The following is a 14388-nucleotide window of genomic DNA, read 5'->3' as shown; positions in this document are numbered from 1 at the left end:
AATCAAATATAGAGTCACTCACTAGCTACTGGATTTAGAGCCCGCTCTCCCACCACAAGGTGGTATTTGTACATCTATAATCTATGGCTGATTAAACCAACTTATTCCTGGGTCTTGAGGTCTCAGAAGCCCTCTGACATTAGTGGTGGTTGTCTACCTTTCACAGAAAATGTCTGTTGGGATGGTAAGTCTTCTGCATGTCTCAGGAGAGAGTGCTTTCCATGCCTTGCTGATCTCCAGGCAAGTCACTTAAAGTTACTATATGGTTTCTAGATCCCTACCTCAGTGAGCATGACAATCATACATGTCCACTGAGGGTCTCCCTGTTTACATGTATTGAGGCCCTAGATCTTGACTTTGAGGTCGACGGAAGGCATGCATAGTGCACCCCTATTTCACCAAGAGTGTCTACTGCCCTCTCTCTACACAGGCTGTGATAGACTAACAGTGGTGGCAGAAATAAATCTGTAGTCAGGGATATCTGGATCCCTGTATTCTCACAAGGAAGGGTGATTAATCTCCCTTCTAATCAAGTCTGTGCAGTCTCCCATGCCTCTGGTCCTGTTGCCTTTGTCTACCTGACATGTGTTTGAGAACCTGTGGTTGTATTGGCAAAGGATGGTGAGTTGAGCCACTGTGTGTAATGTGAGCTGCACCTTTGGACATTACAGCTCCCCATGCCCCTCCCAATTCCTTGGAAAGGCCTGGTGGGCTGGGGTAGACACTCGTTCTTATCTGTGATTAGCTGCCCTAATCCTGCTATGAGGGACACTTTCTGTTGGGCGATGGTCAGGTCTCCCTGGTCTAAAGTTAATTAAAATTCCTCTCTGGGGAATATCCTGAGCTGGTACAAGGGAAGATATTCCTTTGCATGCTTTGGACATGCAGTGGACATGCAACAAAAATGCCTTTGTCGTGTAGTTCCCACTAATCCAAAGGACCTGCGCATTTGTTGGATATCATAAACCTCGGGTGAGGTGCCTAGACTGATTCCGTGCACCCCTGCAGGATATGTTGGTCTAGAGACCAGCTAGCTCACAGTGCCACCGTAAGCCCCCCTAACCTTACCAGGGAGCGAATGGTTTCTAGCAACCACTGAACATGACAACCTTGACCCCTCAGGGATCATGGAAACAGATCAAAACCTTTTGCTCAGTCACTCATGCTTACTTGTGCTCAGAGAAATATATAGGGCCCGATTCACAGAACAAACTTAAGACTAAATCCTAAACTTAGTACCATTCTGGTATTCACAGAATGCACCTAGTACTTCTGCTATTCACAGAATGAACTTACTACTTTTGCTATTCACAGAATGAACTTAGTACTTTTGCTATTCACAGAATGGATTTACGACTACTAAACTTACGTCCGCACTCGGGCCGGAAATTCCGGCCCGGAGGCGGGGCTTCCGGCCCGGAGGCGGGGCTTCCGGCCCGGAGGCGGAGCTTCCGGCCCGGAGGTGGGGATTCCAGCCGATTTAGCTATGGCCGAAATCTCCGCCTCCGGCCCGGAAGCCCCGCCTCCAGGCCGGAAGCTCCGCCTCCGGGCCGGAAGCCCCGCCTCCGGGCCGGAATTTCCGGCCCGAGTGCGGACGTAAGTTTAGGAGTCGTAAATCCATTCTGTGAATAGCAAAAGTACTAAGTTCATTCTGTGAATAGCAAAAGTAGTAAGTTCATTCTGTGAATACCAGAAGTACTAGGTGCATTCTGTGAATACCAGAATGGTACTAAGTTTAGGATTTAGTCTTAAGTTTGTTCTGTGAATCGGGCCCATAGAGAATACACACTGGGATGTTTTCAATATATTTATTGAACCAACGTTATTCTTGTATAGAATACATGTGCTGCGATAATCAATAGACAGAAGCAGATAAAAGTGATTACAAGCACCAAAAGAGTAAATAGTAGATACTATTCCAACCCCATTACATGGTGGGACAGAATGTAGGTGCCCATCTTGGTCATGAACTGGACACCCATCACGGTGATAGCATACCGCTCCGTGATTAAATCTCAGCATGCAGGGACCCTCCGTATCAGCTGAAGTGCCTCCTCTGCTCATCTTTTGTGATGCTCATTATTTTAGAAAGCATCCTCGTGATGTGCGAATAGATTAGCGATATTTGATTGTGCAAAATTAGGACAATTAGGACAATGTATAAAAATGTGTAACTCCATTACTTGGCCTAACCTGGGAACATAACACCTTGTGATTGGAGAGGCACCCATGATTCAAAAGTAGCAGACCCTCTGTGATTGGATCAGCCTATCTATCAGAGGTGATAAAAGTCAGTTGTTGTTTGAGACTGGTCTATGATTCTGAAGAGGCAGCTCCCACTGGGTCCATCCAAGGAAGCCAGCTGCGACCAGCGGTGTGAGATAAGAAACATGCTCACTCGCCTTGAACTTGAGGAAGTTTTCTCCTTAAATGCTGCATTATGCTGCAAAGGAATGGGCCAGTTTGACGAGGAGCAAGGGCATCAGCAGCATCGGTCAGAGAACCAGCTGTTTCTGTGAGGGTTGTGGAGCTGGCGCTTTGAACAAGGAAATTGCAGACAGCTGCTCAACATAAGGAAGCTTGCAGCATATTAACAGAGGCAGAAGGAGACTGGGAACCTTGATCCCAGTCCTTGGCGGTGAGATCGCCTTGCACAGATCCCTTCCCCGTGCTGTGGGAGCCTGTGTGGAACTTTCAGTTACAATCTGAAGCTTGTGAAGTGTTTACGGTGATACAGACCCCTCCACCTTTCGTTTTCAGATATCTGGGGAAACCTGGGTGTACTGACACTCTGGCCAGGCACTACCCTCCTACAGCTAGTCAGTGGCTACTGGACAAGTGACACTCCAGTAAACTGTACCAAGGCATCAGGCACCTGGAAACAGATCACTGATGCCACTAGAGAGGTGTTCTCACTAATGATAGGAGGGCACTTTTGTTAGCGGGTTAAGGGACTGATCAAGAACATTTGACTTCCCATTACATGCTGAAACTATATCATTTCAATACAGGGATTGGTATCATGGCTTTAGCGAATGAGAGCAACCCTGTGCAACATGGTCTGTAAGATTGTAGGAGAGTAGGGTCTGCTATCCTATGGTCACCCCAAATTTTTGCTTTTTGCTTCACTGGTTTTTGACATATTGAGGCTGTGGGCCTGCCAATCAGACCCCCAGCCTGCTGTTCTCTCTACTAAATTTACACTATGCACCCTAGGTGCATAACCAATTGGAAGTGGATCACCCTGTGAGCCCCTGTACCAGTGTACACTAGGTACCCAGGGCATTGGTGTATCTAAGGCCTGCCAGGGGCTGCAGACTGTATTATGCCACCCCAGGCCTGGCCTAACAAAGTTGACACAACTGGCTGATCACTCAGCTGGGGTAAGTTGGTGTAACCACCTCTTACGTAGGTGTAGTATACCTATACCTAACCTTAAATGGGACACATGTTAACCTATAAGTCACTCCTATGGCAGGCCTTAACAATCCTGAAGGCAGAGTGCTTGGTTCCATGTGAGATGGTGCTCTGGCATGAGCTGAGCCTGTCTGCAGCGGTCGGAACAACTTCCTTCTACTGTTTCCAGATATCGTCATACCATATACTCTTAAGTGCATTATGAACCTCGCGGTTAAATGCTATCTTTGGTTTGGCTTTATCAAAACATGTCGAGTAAGGTGTCATACGAATTGGAATACTAACCCCTCGCCAATTCTGGCGACGGGGTTAGCATTCCACCCTTCTAGAGGGACACGACATGTACAGTACCTGAAACCCGGGTAAAATCCGACATAGCCTCAGCTCCACAAAATGGATGCTGCCACTACAGACACAAGTCTGCCCACCTGCTGCTGGGAGTCCTTCCAGCTTGGGAGGTGTGGACAAAGGGTTTCCTGCCAGGGGAGGTGCGTGCACCACCCCAGACAGGATTTTGTGTATTGGTCAGGTAGGGCTTGAAAGGAACCAGACATGCCTGAGGCTCACAAGGAGCCTCGGTGCATATGCCAGTTCAAACCGGTCCTGGGGCACACCAGTCCCGGGCCTGGGGCGAGCTGAACAAAAGATTGGGGGTGTAACCACCCCCCTTCCTGGTCCCACCCTTAGGGAGGGACCTAGCAGGTAGTCCGGCCCCTAGAATCCGAATAAAGGTAGGAGCTGTGTCCTAAGACTTTAGACATCCTGGAATCAACTTAACTACAAGAAGAAGACGGGAACTTCGACGCTCTGCCGCACAGAGGACTGAAGCCAATCTCCCCTGTGGTCAGGGAGTGACCACCTTGCTAACGCAAGCACCATCCAGCGAATCAACGTCTGCTTTGTCGCCGCCTCCCGCCGGAGCCCGAGCCCAGAGACTGACAAGACCTGGACCTCCAGACCTCTCACCGCCCGATCCACAGTCCCTGAAAAGAAGGAACCCGTGGAGGCACCGAGACACGTGGAGCCAGCCATCTTGAAAAGACCACGACAAGCTGCAAGCGCGACAACTGAGGCTCCCTCCAAGTTGTGCTTTGGGTCCTGAGAAACCCAACACCCAAGCAGCATCTGCACCAAAGGTGAGCCCTCCAGCATCTCCACGATCTGCGTGGGGCCCCTCTGCATTTTGCCACTCGACGCGCCTAATCGGTTGCTGGCCCGTTGGCTAGTGGCCATCTTGGCGATGAACTTCAAGAACTACACCACTGGTCTGGTTGCTCCAGACTGGCCCTTGCTCTCCTCCAAAGGAGCAGTCCCTCTGACCTTGCTGGTCAGAACCATCAGCTTATTTCGTTTTCCACAACAATTGCTTTTGCCAAGGCTTGGTTGCTTCGATCAAGTCGCCGACACCGCCGACAGCGAGAGCCTGCGTGGGACAGCTCGTGAACCGACTCCTGGATGTCGTCGACCTTCAGGGACCACGTGGCTGCAGAGACAAGCTGCACCTTTCCTCCTGTTTGCACCCGACATCACCTGGTACCCACCTGGTGCCACGCTGGTCACTGGCTAGTGACTGTGAACACTGTCCCCTCTGCTTACAGGTCTTCTACAACTCCGATCCACTCTGGGATCCACCGCATCTCTTCCGGACCGACCGCCTGCAGCATCTGTGTCTTCAGGCTCCATTGAACAGATAGAAGAAACCCGACGCACTTCGAGACCTATGCACCCGCTTCCTGTGGGTGAGGTAAAGCTGGCACTCCGGTGCCCAAGTGTAGAGTAACATCTCTAGTGTCTGTGTTTCCAATCTTGAGTTCATAGTCCATCCGGAAGATCCTTTTTGCAGTAACTTTGTAACTTTTACGCACCCATTGAAAACCTATGGGAGCCCGCGTGTGACTGTTTGCTCTGCACACACAACCCGTGGACCTCCCGGTCACTAACTAAAGCTAGCTCCTTGTAGGCCCAGTGATTCTAGAGGCCCTAGGCCTTTTCCCTTTTCTGTTCGTGGTACTTATACCACTATTTTAGTATATGGTTCGAGTGGCCACCAGGGCCTATCCATATAAAGTGCAACTTCTGTGTATTCTAACGTATTCTTGTTTAACGATTTGTGCTCCTGTGCTCATAAAGAGTCTAGGGGATACTTTGAGAAATAAATACATATATATTTTCAATATATATCTGTGTGGTGTCCTTTCATTGGTATAAAGGGGGGTTACATTTGGTAAAACAGCCTGCTTAACACGTTTCACGAGTTTAGCCTCAAAGACTGCTTAGCCTACGCTACCACTAGGGCAGCTGGTCCGAAAAGGTTGACTTACAACCACACCATAAGGGTTGCTTGGCATGGTACAAGGTGGTCACTTTAACTAGTGAACATCATATACCAGGCCAACTTCTCACAAAGATGCAATGCTAATTGTGTATCTCCATTTTAACAGTGTTTTTATAGTGCATAGCGCCTAAGTGCTATAATTATCTTTGGGGTCAAAACTCTGACCCACAGGGTTGTAAAGACATCTGGTTTTCACAGTTTTTTCCTAGGTTTATACATAGTATAATTTTCTTGTGTGTACTAAAGTACTTTTCTTTTAGAAAAAGTATAGCACTGACTGGACATTGACTATATCAGCTGGTAGTACGGTGTGCACTGTATTCTGAATGTCTGAGCCCACCTCACCTCCTTGAGTAAGCCTTGGACTGCTCTTTCGCGCTACCCTGAGAGAGTCAAGTGCCAGAGAGGAGTACTTGGTTATCCAGTTTGGGATCCACTAGCACTGAGGCCCCAGGACACCAGCAGGGAACACTCCAGTTGCAATGTCCATCACTTTTTTTATCTCCTTGTTTGCATGTTTGACCACTAATGTTTCCCTAATTTGGCCATTGTTCTCCAAATGCTCCAGAGTCTTCTTTCATGTTTATTCAGTCTTGCACTTTATCACCGTCAAACTATACAGCCCCATGCCTAAATATGCATCACTTTCAGCTCTATGGCTCTTCTCTGCACATGGCGCATACATTTTTCTTACTCCTCTTTCACTGCCACTGACCATGAAGAGCACTACTCGAGCTCCACCACCCATTATCGGGTAAGCAATGCCTTCTTCTCACACCTCTTTTGTATACATTTGGACACTCCAAATATTTACAAAAAATAGTCACTGAGGGTTGGCATTGCAAGAACACAATTATAAGTGGAAGATACAAATATTAAATACTCTGAGATATTATGAACTGAAATCCATAAGGCTGAATCTGTGAAACTACCTCCTGATATCGCTTGGCTGGAGCACAAATTTAGATTTATGAAGCGCCTACTACCCTGGACCAAATTAATTGTGGTGGCCACATTAGGGGCCTCATGTAGGTAGCCAAATACCGGTCGGTAACAGCCGATTTTCGGTAAATATACCGTTACCGACCGGTATTTAGGCTTGTGCTATGTAGGAGGATCATTTCTGTATTCGGTAATTTACCGACTCGGTAAAATTCGGTATTTTTACATATGGCCCCATATCTTTCTCAGAGCTGCAGAAAGGTTTTTTAAATTTTAAGTAGGGTAACTTCTGTAAGTGCCCATATCTAAGAGATTGGATATTAACCATCCAAATAATGAATGGTAGTCTTTTTAGATGGCAAAGATGACTTAAATTGAATTGAAGCCAGACTATTTACACAATATATGGATTATTTGTGACCCTGCCAGACACATATGGTGGTAAAAGGGGGAAAGAATAAAAGAGAGAAAGAATTGGAGCAGGCATATGGCAAAAAGAATGGAGTTCCAAGAGAGGCTATTTATTTGAGAGTTATTTTATTACACCAGTTTCAGGGTTCACCATATTCAGGTTACACAGATGATTCCTGTATGCTAAGTGAAAATTAACAATGTCAAAATCAACTAGGGACCGTCATTCATTTGTATATCAGATTATAACATGCTCTTTCATCTGGATGACCCCTAGGACTATGAGGCATAGTGTGCTATGGGGCCTTTGGAGTTGAAAGAGGGGAGAGACTATACATACCAGCGTGCTCTACGGCAGCATGGGGCGCAGTCTGTCACTTGGCGGGCTCCTGATTCTGTCTATGTGGTCCAGTGTGCTTTGGGGCCTTTGGAGTTCGAGGATGGGAGGTGCTATAAACGTTAACGCACTCTCCCGCAGCACAGGATGTGCCTGGATTGGACTATGTCCAGGCAAAGACTGGGCCAAGAGCAGGCTTGTAAGCAGCCGTACATGGCTGGTCCACCTCTCTTGCATTTGCCATCACCACAGCCCAAGATGGGTAAACGTAAAACTACTGGTAATTCTAGTTCCTCTTTTAACAGACAGCAGCTCTATTGACAGATTTATTGTGCAGGCTGTTGGGATATTGAATCAGAAGATCAAATGAGTGCAACAGACAATGATTTTGTGCCTTAGCTTCTGTTCCACCATTTGTACAGCTGTGAGCAGCTCTAGTGTCCCCCTCTCTTCCACAAGCCATTGCCCACACTCAAATGAGCCAGTGGTCAAGTGCATGAAAAAAGGTGCTGAGACAGCCTACCACTTGCGAAGTGAGAGTCAATACTGCATGAGGTGAGCCCTTTTCTGGTATCATAGAATCAGTGTATATCAAAGAGATGTGTGGCAGAATAGGTGCCTTAATAAGAGAGAATATTAAACCTTTATCACATAGATTGTTACACATCAAGACATATCTATGAAGGTTGGAGAACTGTAAGATATCTGACAGCAAACAAAATAAAGCTGTCCTCTTATAAGGCTTTGATAACATAATACGAGGAAGTCAGAATATGTCCAGAGACCTCAAGCACACCTGCCATCATCCCGACCACAGGTGCTGTGATCAGGTAATTGGATCCTGTGGCTGATACTGTGATGGGCAAGGAAAGAAACTGCTGGCTGAATGATTTGAACAAAAATAGAAATGTGCCTACCACCTGGCCATAATCAAACTTACCCCAGCAGCCTGTCCATATGCTTTAGCTATATTATGCCAACGTCCCTCCGTTAGAGGAAGGGGTGACTGAAAATCCAAATCAGCTAAAGAATAAGATCATCCATTGGCTTACTAAACATCTCAACACAATGAACGCTAACCAAAAATATCATAGTCATTGAGTATTATGTATTGGTTCTGCTCAAAAAGCATTAGATGGGGGCACTATGGTAACCAATTTCAAAAGTACCCATATGGTCAATTACTTACTTTCCCGTGCCTGCAATTTGTATGGTGGATCCAGTAATATCTTGGCATTTTCCCTTGGGTACTAATACAAACCTGTTTCATCTCACTCCTCTGTGCCTCTGAAACTGAAAAGATCCAGTGATATCATGGTTGGAAAATCAATTTCGATTCCACTCCACAAACACTGTTTACTTTTGCAAGATGGAGCAGATATTGATTGGCAATGTTGGCACTCCAATCATAGTAATATGAATGATGTTGGAGGCTTTAACTCTAATTTAGTCCGCTTCAGGCAAGTAAGATAAGTGAGCTGGAACATCAGAGGCTATGCATCTGGAGTTAAGAGCGGTACTTGGCTTTACTTCATTGAGATTTTTTTAAATATAATTATTTTTATTAAGTAAACAATCAGTGGCGTAAAATATGCAGTACAGAGGAAACGATTATACCTTTTGGGTAGCAAAAATATTATCTAATAACATTGCATAGTAGTACATTGGGAAAACAGTTTAGGGAGTAGGGGGCTCGTCCAGATCATACTATGCGGTGGGTTGCAGATATTCCCTCTGTAGGCTTTCCAGGGGTTCCAAACCCTTGACCACTTTCTAGGGCAGCCTCGTGCCACATATACTGTCTTTTCTCTATAAATACACCAATCTAGGTCTGCTGCCCAAGTGTCTACAATAGGCGGATGCAGGGCTCCACACAATTGCGCAATATTCCTTTTGGCTAGCATTAGTCCCCAAGTGACTTATTTTTCTGCATAGTTGTTGAGGTCTGTAGGTTCCCAAACATTGAGAAGGCACCTCCGTGCCTCCGGACGGAGGACAGACGTGAGTACTTCATTGAGAATGTCATGTATTTTATGCCAATATTTTTGTATGTGGTTGCATTCCCACAGTATGTGCATAAATGTGCCCACTTGACCGCATTGCTGTTTACAATCTCCTCTCTCAGCTCTACCCATGCGTACCAAATCGGGTCCCGTGATATACACTCTGTGGAGAATTTTGAGTTGTACTAATCGAAGTCTAGCCGAGATCGCCACTACCTTCAGGGAGGACACTGCCTCTCGCCATTCCTCATCATCCAGCTCAATGCTGTCCCTCACCCATTTTTCACAGAGCGGCCGGAGAGGATCCGCCATATTATTGATTAATTTCTTGTAAGTTAGAGATATAGCTTTTTCGGGAATGTGGTCATCTAGCAATCAATCCTCAAGTTGAGAGGATTCTGGGGGAGGAGCCTGTTGGGATATGTGAACGTAGGGTGTGGTGGATCTCTGTATATCTAAAACATTCCGAGTCTGCTATTTCATACTGTTGTTGCAAGGAGGCGAACATCGCCTTTCACCCAGATATTTTTGATCTGGGAAATCCCAATGAGGTCCCATTTATCGAACCTTTTCATCCTCCACAAGTTGCCCAACTTCTCCGAGTCCCATAGAGGGATTGCGAGTGTGAGTGTTTGGTCCCACCCCAGCGTCTTGCTTGCTGTATGCCACACTTGGACCGAATGTGCGGTCGGCCCAGTGAGAGAGTTACGTTTGGGTTTCGAGTGGAGCGCCCTATTGGAGTTCCCCCTTGGTAGGAGCCACCTATCCATGGAATAGCCCGGATTGTACAGGTGGCCCTAAGTGCAGTGGTTAATAGCTGTAAGGTGAGCCGCCCAGTAGTATTTTTTGATGTCAGGGAGACTAATTCCCCCGTCGTACCAATTCAGTGAGTTTGGCTAAAGCTATCCGGGGTTTCCCGTCCCATAATAAGTCCCGTTACAAGCCCTCTATTTCTTTAAAGTACGATGCTGGAACAGGGTCCAGGGAGTTCTGTAGTGCGTATAGAAAGCGTGGCAGGGACATCATTTTAAAGAGGGCTGCCTTACCTAGAAGTGAGAGCGGGAGCATTTTCCAGCTGGCAATGTCACGTTTCAACCTTTGCAGTGGTGGAAGAAGGTTGCGATTGAAACGGAGTGTCTGATCCAGGGAAACAATAATACTTAGATAGGTAAAGCCTATTGTGTTGATTTGAATGGGGCAGGCCTATGGTGTGACAGGAGGGTCGCCTTTGAGGACGTATAGGAGGGACGTATTCCAGTTAATGGAATATCCAGAGTATCTCCCAAATATCGCCAAGATGTCCAGGACTGCAATAAGTGATGCTTTCGGGGAGGCTAATTACAGAAGTATATCGTCTGCGTATAAAGAAATGCGGTCCTCCTATTCGGGGGACCAACACAGACCTCGTATCACCGAGTCTTTGCGGATACACGCCACAAGCGGCTCCATTGCAATGGCGAAGAGAAAAGGGGAGATAGGGCATCCCTGGCGGTTCCCTTGACCCAGGCTGAACACGTCAGATTTCTTGTTGTTATCAACAACTTGTGCCAAGGGTCCCGAATACAGGAGCCACACCCACTGAATGAAGCTCGGGCCAAAACCCAGTTTAGCAAGGACTGCGAAGAGATACGGCCATTCAATAGTATCGAATGCCATGGTGGCATCCAATTATATGATTATTGCTGCTTCCTGAATCTTGGCTGCTCTCCCCAACACCCCGTTTACCCTGCGCAAGTTCAAGGTGGTGTTTCGATGCAGTATGAACCCCAACTGATCAAGGTGGACCAAGCCGCCGATCACCTTAACCAGGCGATTTGCGAGGAGCTTGGCGAGGATTTTAGGCTCGGCATTGAGTAGGGAAATCGCCCTATAAGAGGCGCAGTCAGCCTTTGGTTTGCCCTCCTTATGAATAGTGATTAATGTGGCAACTCTTTGATCCAAGGGAAGGATACCCATGTCCCTACTTTCTTCGAACATGGCCTGCAAATATGGGGCTAGTTTGTCGGGTTTAAGTTTGTACAGCTCAATGGGAATGCCATTGGGGCCAAGGACTTTCCCTGAGTGCAAGGACCTGATAGCTTGCGCAATTTCGTCGTTCGTCAATTCCCCTTCCAGAAAGTAACGTTCGTCCTCTGACAGGGAAGGCAGCGTTATATCTTGTAAGAGAGACCGGGAGTCCTCCTCGGGGAATGGTGCGGTGCTGCAATAGAGAGCGCTGTAGTGAGTTGCGATATGGTTTACAATGTCTTGCGGGTCAATCAAGGATTTACCATCAGCGCCCATGAGTTCCGGCACCAGCCTACTAGCCCATTCCTTCTTGTCGAGCCACGTAATCAATTTACCTGCTTTGTCTCCCAGGTTGTATATTCTACCAGGTTTTTCCCTCCCCAGACTTTTAGCCCTATCCATAGTGAATGCTTTATATTCGTCATGTTTGAGTTGTAAAGTGTGGAGTTTTTTGTGCGTTACATCAGCTTCTAGCTCTTCCTCCAATTGGTGGATGTCATTTTCTGCTTCCACAAGCTCTTTCTGTCTTTCTTTTTTCGTTCCAGCAATTTGTGACAGTGCCTGACCACGGATGACTGATTTAAATGCCTCCCATAGGGTCTATGGGGAGTCCACCGACCCCTCGCTTTCCCAGAAGTAATTGTCTAAAGATTCAGTTAGTGCCTTGTGGACTAACACACAAAAAGTCTCCACTGGATCTGTGGAGGAGGGAACTAGAGGCATAGGGGTTCTAGGAGCTGGCAGCCTCCACTATAACTGTTTACCACAAGAAGCCGCTCCTAGTGTGATAACCCAAACGAGTTATAGGAACGTCGTAGGTGTGGGCATCTCACAAAAAGTTCCGGACTGGTCTCACACACCACCTGGTGTCATGCTTCATCATTGACCAGTCCTCGCCCTCTAAAACCTTCGTTTGATAGAGGGCGGGCATACACTTGACGACAAGTATGCACTTTCTAAATGGCTGAGTGGGGGCCCGTGAAACTGTGAGTGGGGTTAAAAATCATTATAGTGGTCAAAAAGTGATTTTTAATGTGATTGACAACTATATGATATTAAAAATTATGTGTGACGGTGCGTGGGGTATTTAGTGTCCCCTAACCGTCCTATGTGTGGTCAACATGTTTCTGCCGGAATGGCCCTGTTGGGTCCGTGGCATTCATCAGGACCAAATTATGAGTGAGGGCTCCGTTCTTACCAGGTGTTTGTAAGACACTACCACTGTGTGAGTGTAGCATAGGCCACACTTCACTTCCTATGGTGCTTCCAATCGGGAGGTTCGAGCGGACGCCTAGGACACAGGCACATTCTGCTCCGTGTTACAAAGTGACATAACGGTGGATTACCCCCGTCCCTCCTCCCCCCTTGGGACAAGTTGTCCAACCAATTAGGGCTTCACCTTTGGAAGCAACATAGGAAGTGAAGTGTGGCCTATGCTACACTCACACAGTGGTAGTGTCTTACCAACACCTGGTAAGAACGGAGCCCTCACTCATAATTTGGTCCTGATGAATGCCACGGACCCAACAGGGCCATTCCGGCAGAAACATGTTGACCACACATAAGACGGTTAGGGGACACTAAATACCCCACACACCGTCACACATAATTTTTAATATCATATAGTTGTCAATCACATTAAAAATCACTTTTTGACCACTATAATGATTTTTAACCCCACTCACAGTTTCACGGGCCCCCACTCAGCCATTTAGAAAGTGCATCCTTGTCGTCAAGTGTATGCCCGCCCTCTATCAAACGAAGGTTTTAGAGGGCGAGGACTGGTCAATGATGAAGCATGACACCAGGTGGTATGTGAGACCAGTCCGTAACTTTTTGTGAGATGCCCACACCTACGACGTTCCTGTAACTCATTTGGGTTATCACACTAGGAGCGGCTTCTTGTGGTAAACAGTGCCTTGTGGACCCCAGGATTTCGTAGGTACCATGGATTGATACGAGCAATTTTCCCCACCCTTACCTGGCTGAGAACTATCTGCATCCATACCGGGGAATGATTGGAAATTCCATTTGCTAGGTGTTTGATTTCTAGGATATTAGTCACCTGAGAGGCCGGAACTAGTATATAATCTATGCGGGAGAGACTATGATGGGCCCCAGAGTGAAAGGTATGCTGGATTCTGTCTGGGTTGTATGTCCGCCACCCATCCACCAACCCCAGTGCTTCCATGAAGTCAGGTAGCCATTGTTGAGAAGGCCCAATCTCGCGAGGAGGGTGTCGGTCCTGGGTGCCCAAGACTGCTGCGTTAAAGTCACCCCCCCACTACCAGGAGTCCTTCTAGGAGTGAAAGGAAGAGCGAGCCCAGATCTTTAAATGTTTCGCTCTGGAGGCCAGGTGGCACATACACAAAAATGAGTGTCAGTGTGGTCCCTTCCCATAAGCCTGTGACCCCAATATATCTGCCCCGATCGTCTGTCCACGTGGACTCTACAGAAAGTGGAAAGGAGTTTCTCGCCATGATACCAACCCCCCTCGAGCTGGTCGTAAAGCTGGCATGCGCTATTAGTTTGTAGCCCCATCTATTTAGAGCCTTACATGAGTTACCCACCAGATGAGTTTCTTGGAGAATGACTATATCAGGAGCTTGCCGTTTAACATACTGTAGGATGACACTGCGCTTGACCTTTTCCCTGAGCCCATTGACATTCCAACTCAGGATTTTAACACTTTTATCCCAATGAGTACCCATATGATTCTGCGTAACATTTTGGCTTCCTCTGCAGACATGTCCAACTGACTCGCCGATTGACCAATTACAACATTAAGAAACGCCCTTCTAACCACCCAACTTCCCCCCTCCCTGCCCCCCTGCCATTGGATCTAGAACTACCCACATCCCAACTAGGCAGAGTGCCTGTCGCCCCCCTGCTATGTGAGAGAAACCTGGATCGCAGCTATACCCCATCTGCCACAG

Source organism: Triturus cristatus, chromosome 2_2 (assembly GCF_964204655.1).
Source record: "Triturus cristatus chromosome 2_2, aTriCri1.1, whole genome shotgun sequence".
Taxonomy (NCBI): domain Eukaryota; kingdom Metazoa; phylum Chordata; class Amphibia; order Caudata; family Salamandridae; genus Triturus; species Triturus cristatus.
Note: the sequence above shows the minus strand (reverse complement) of the source record.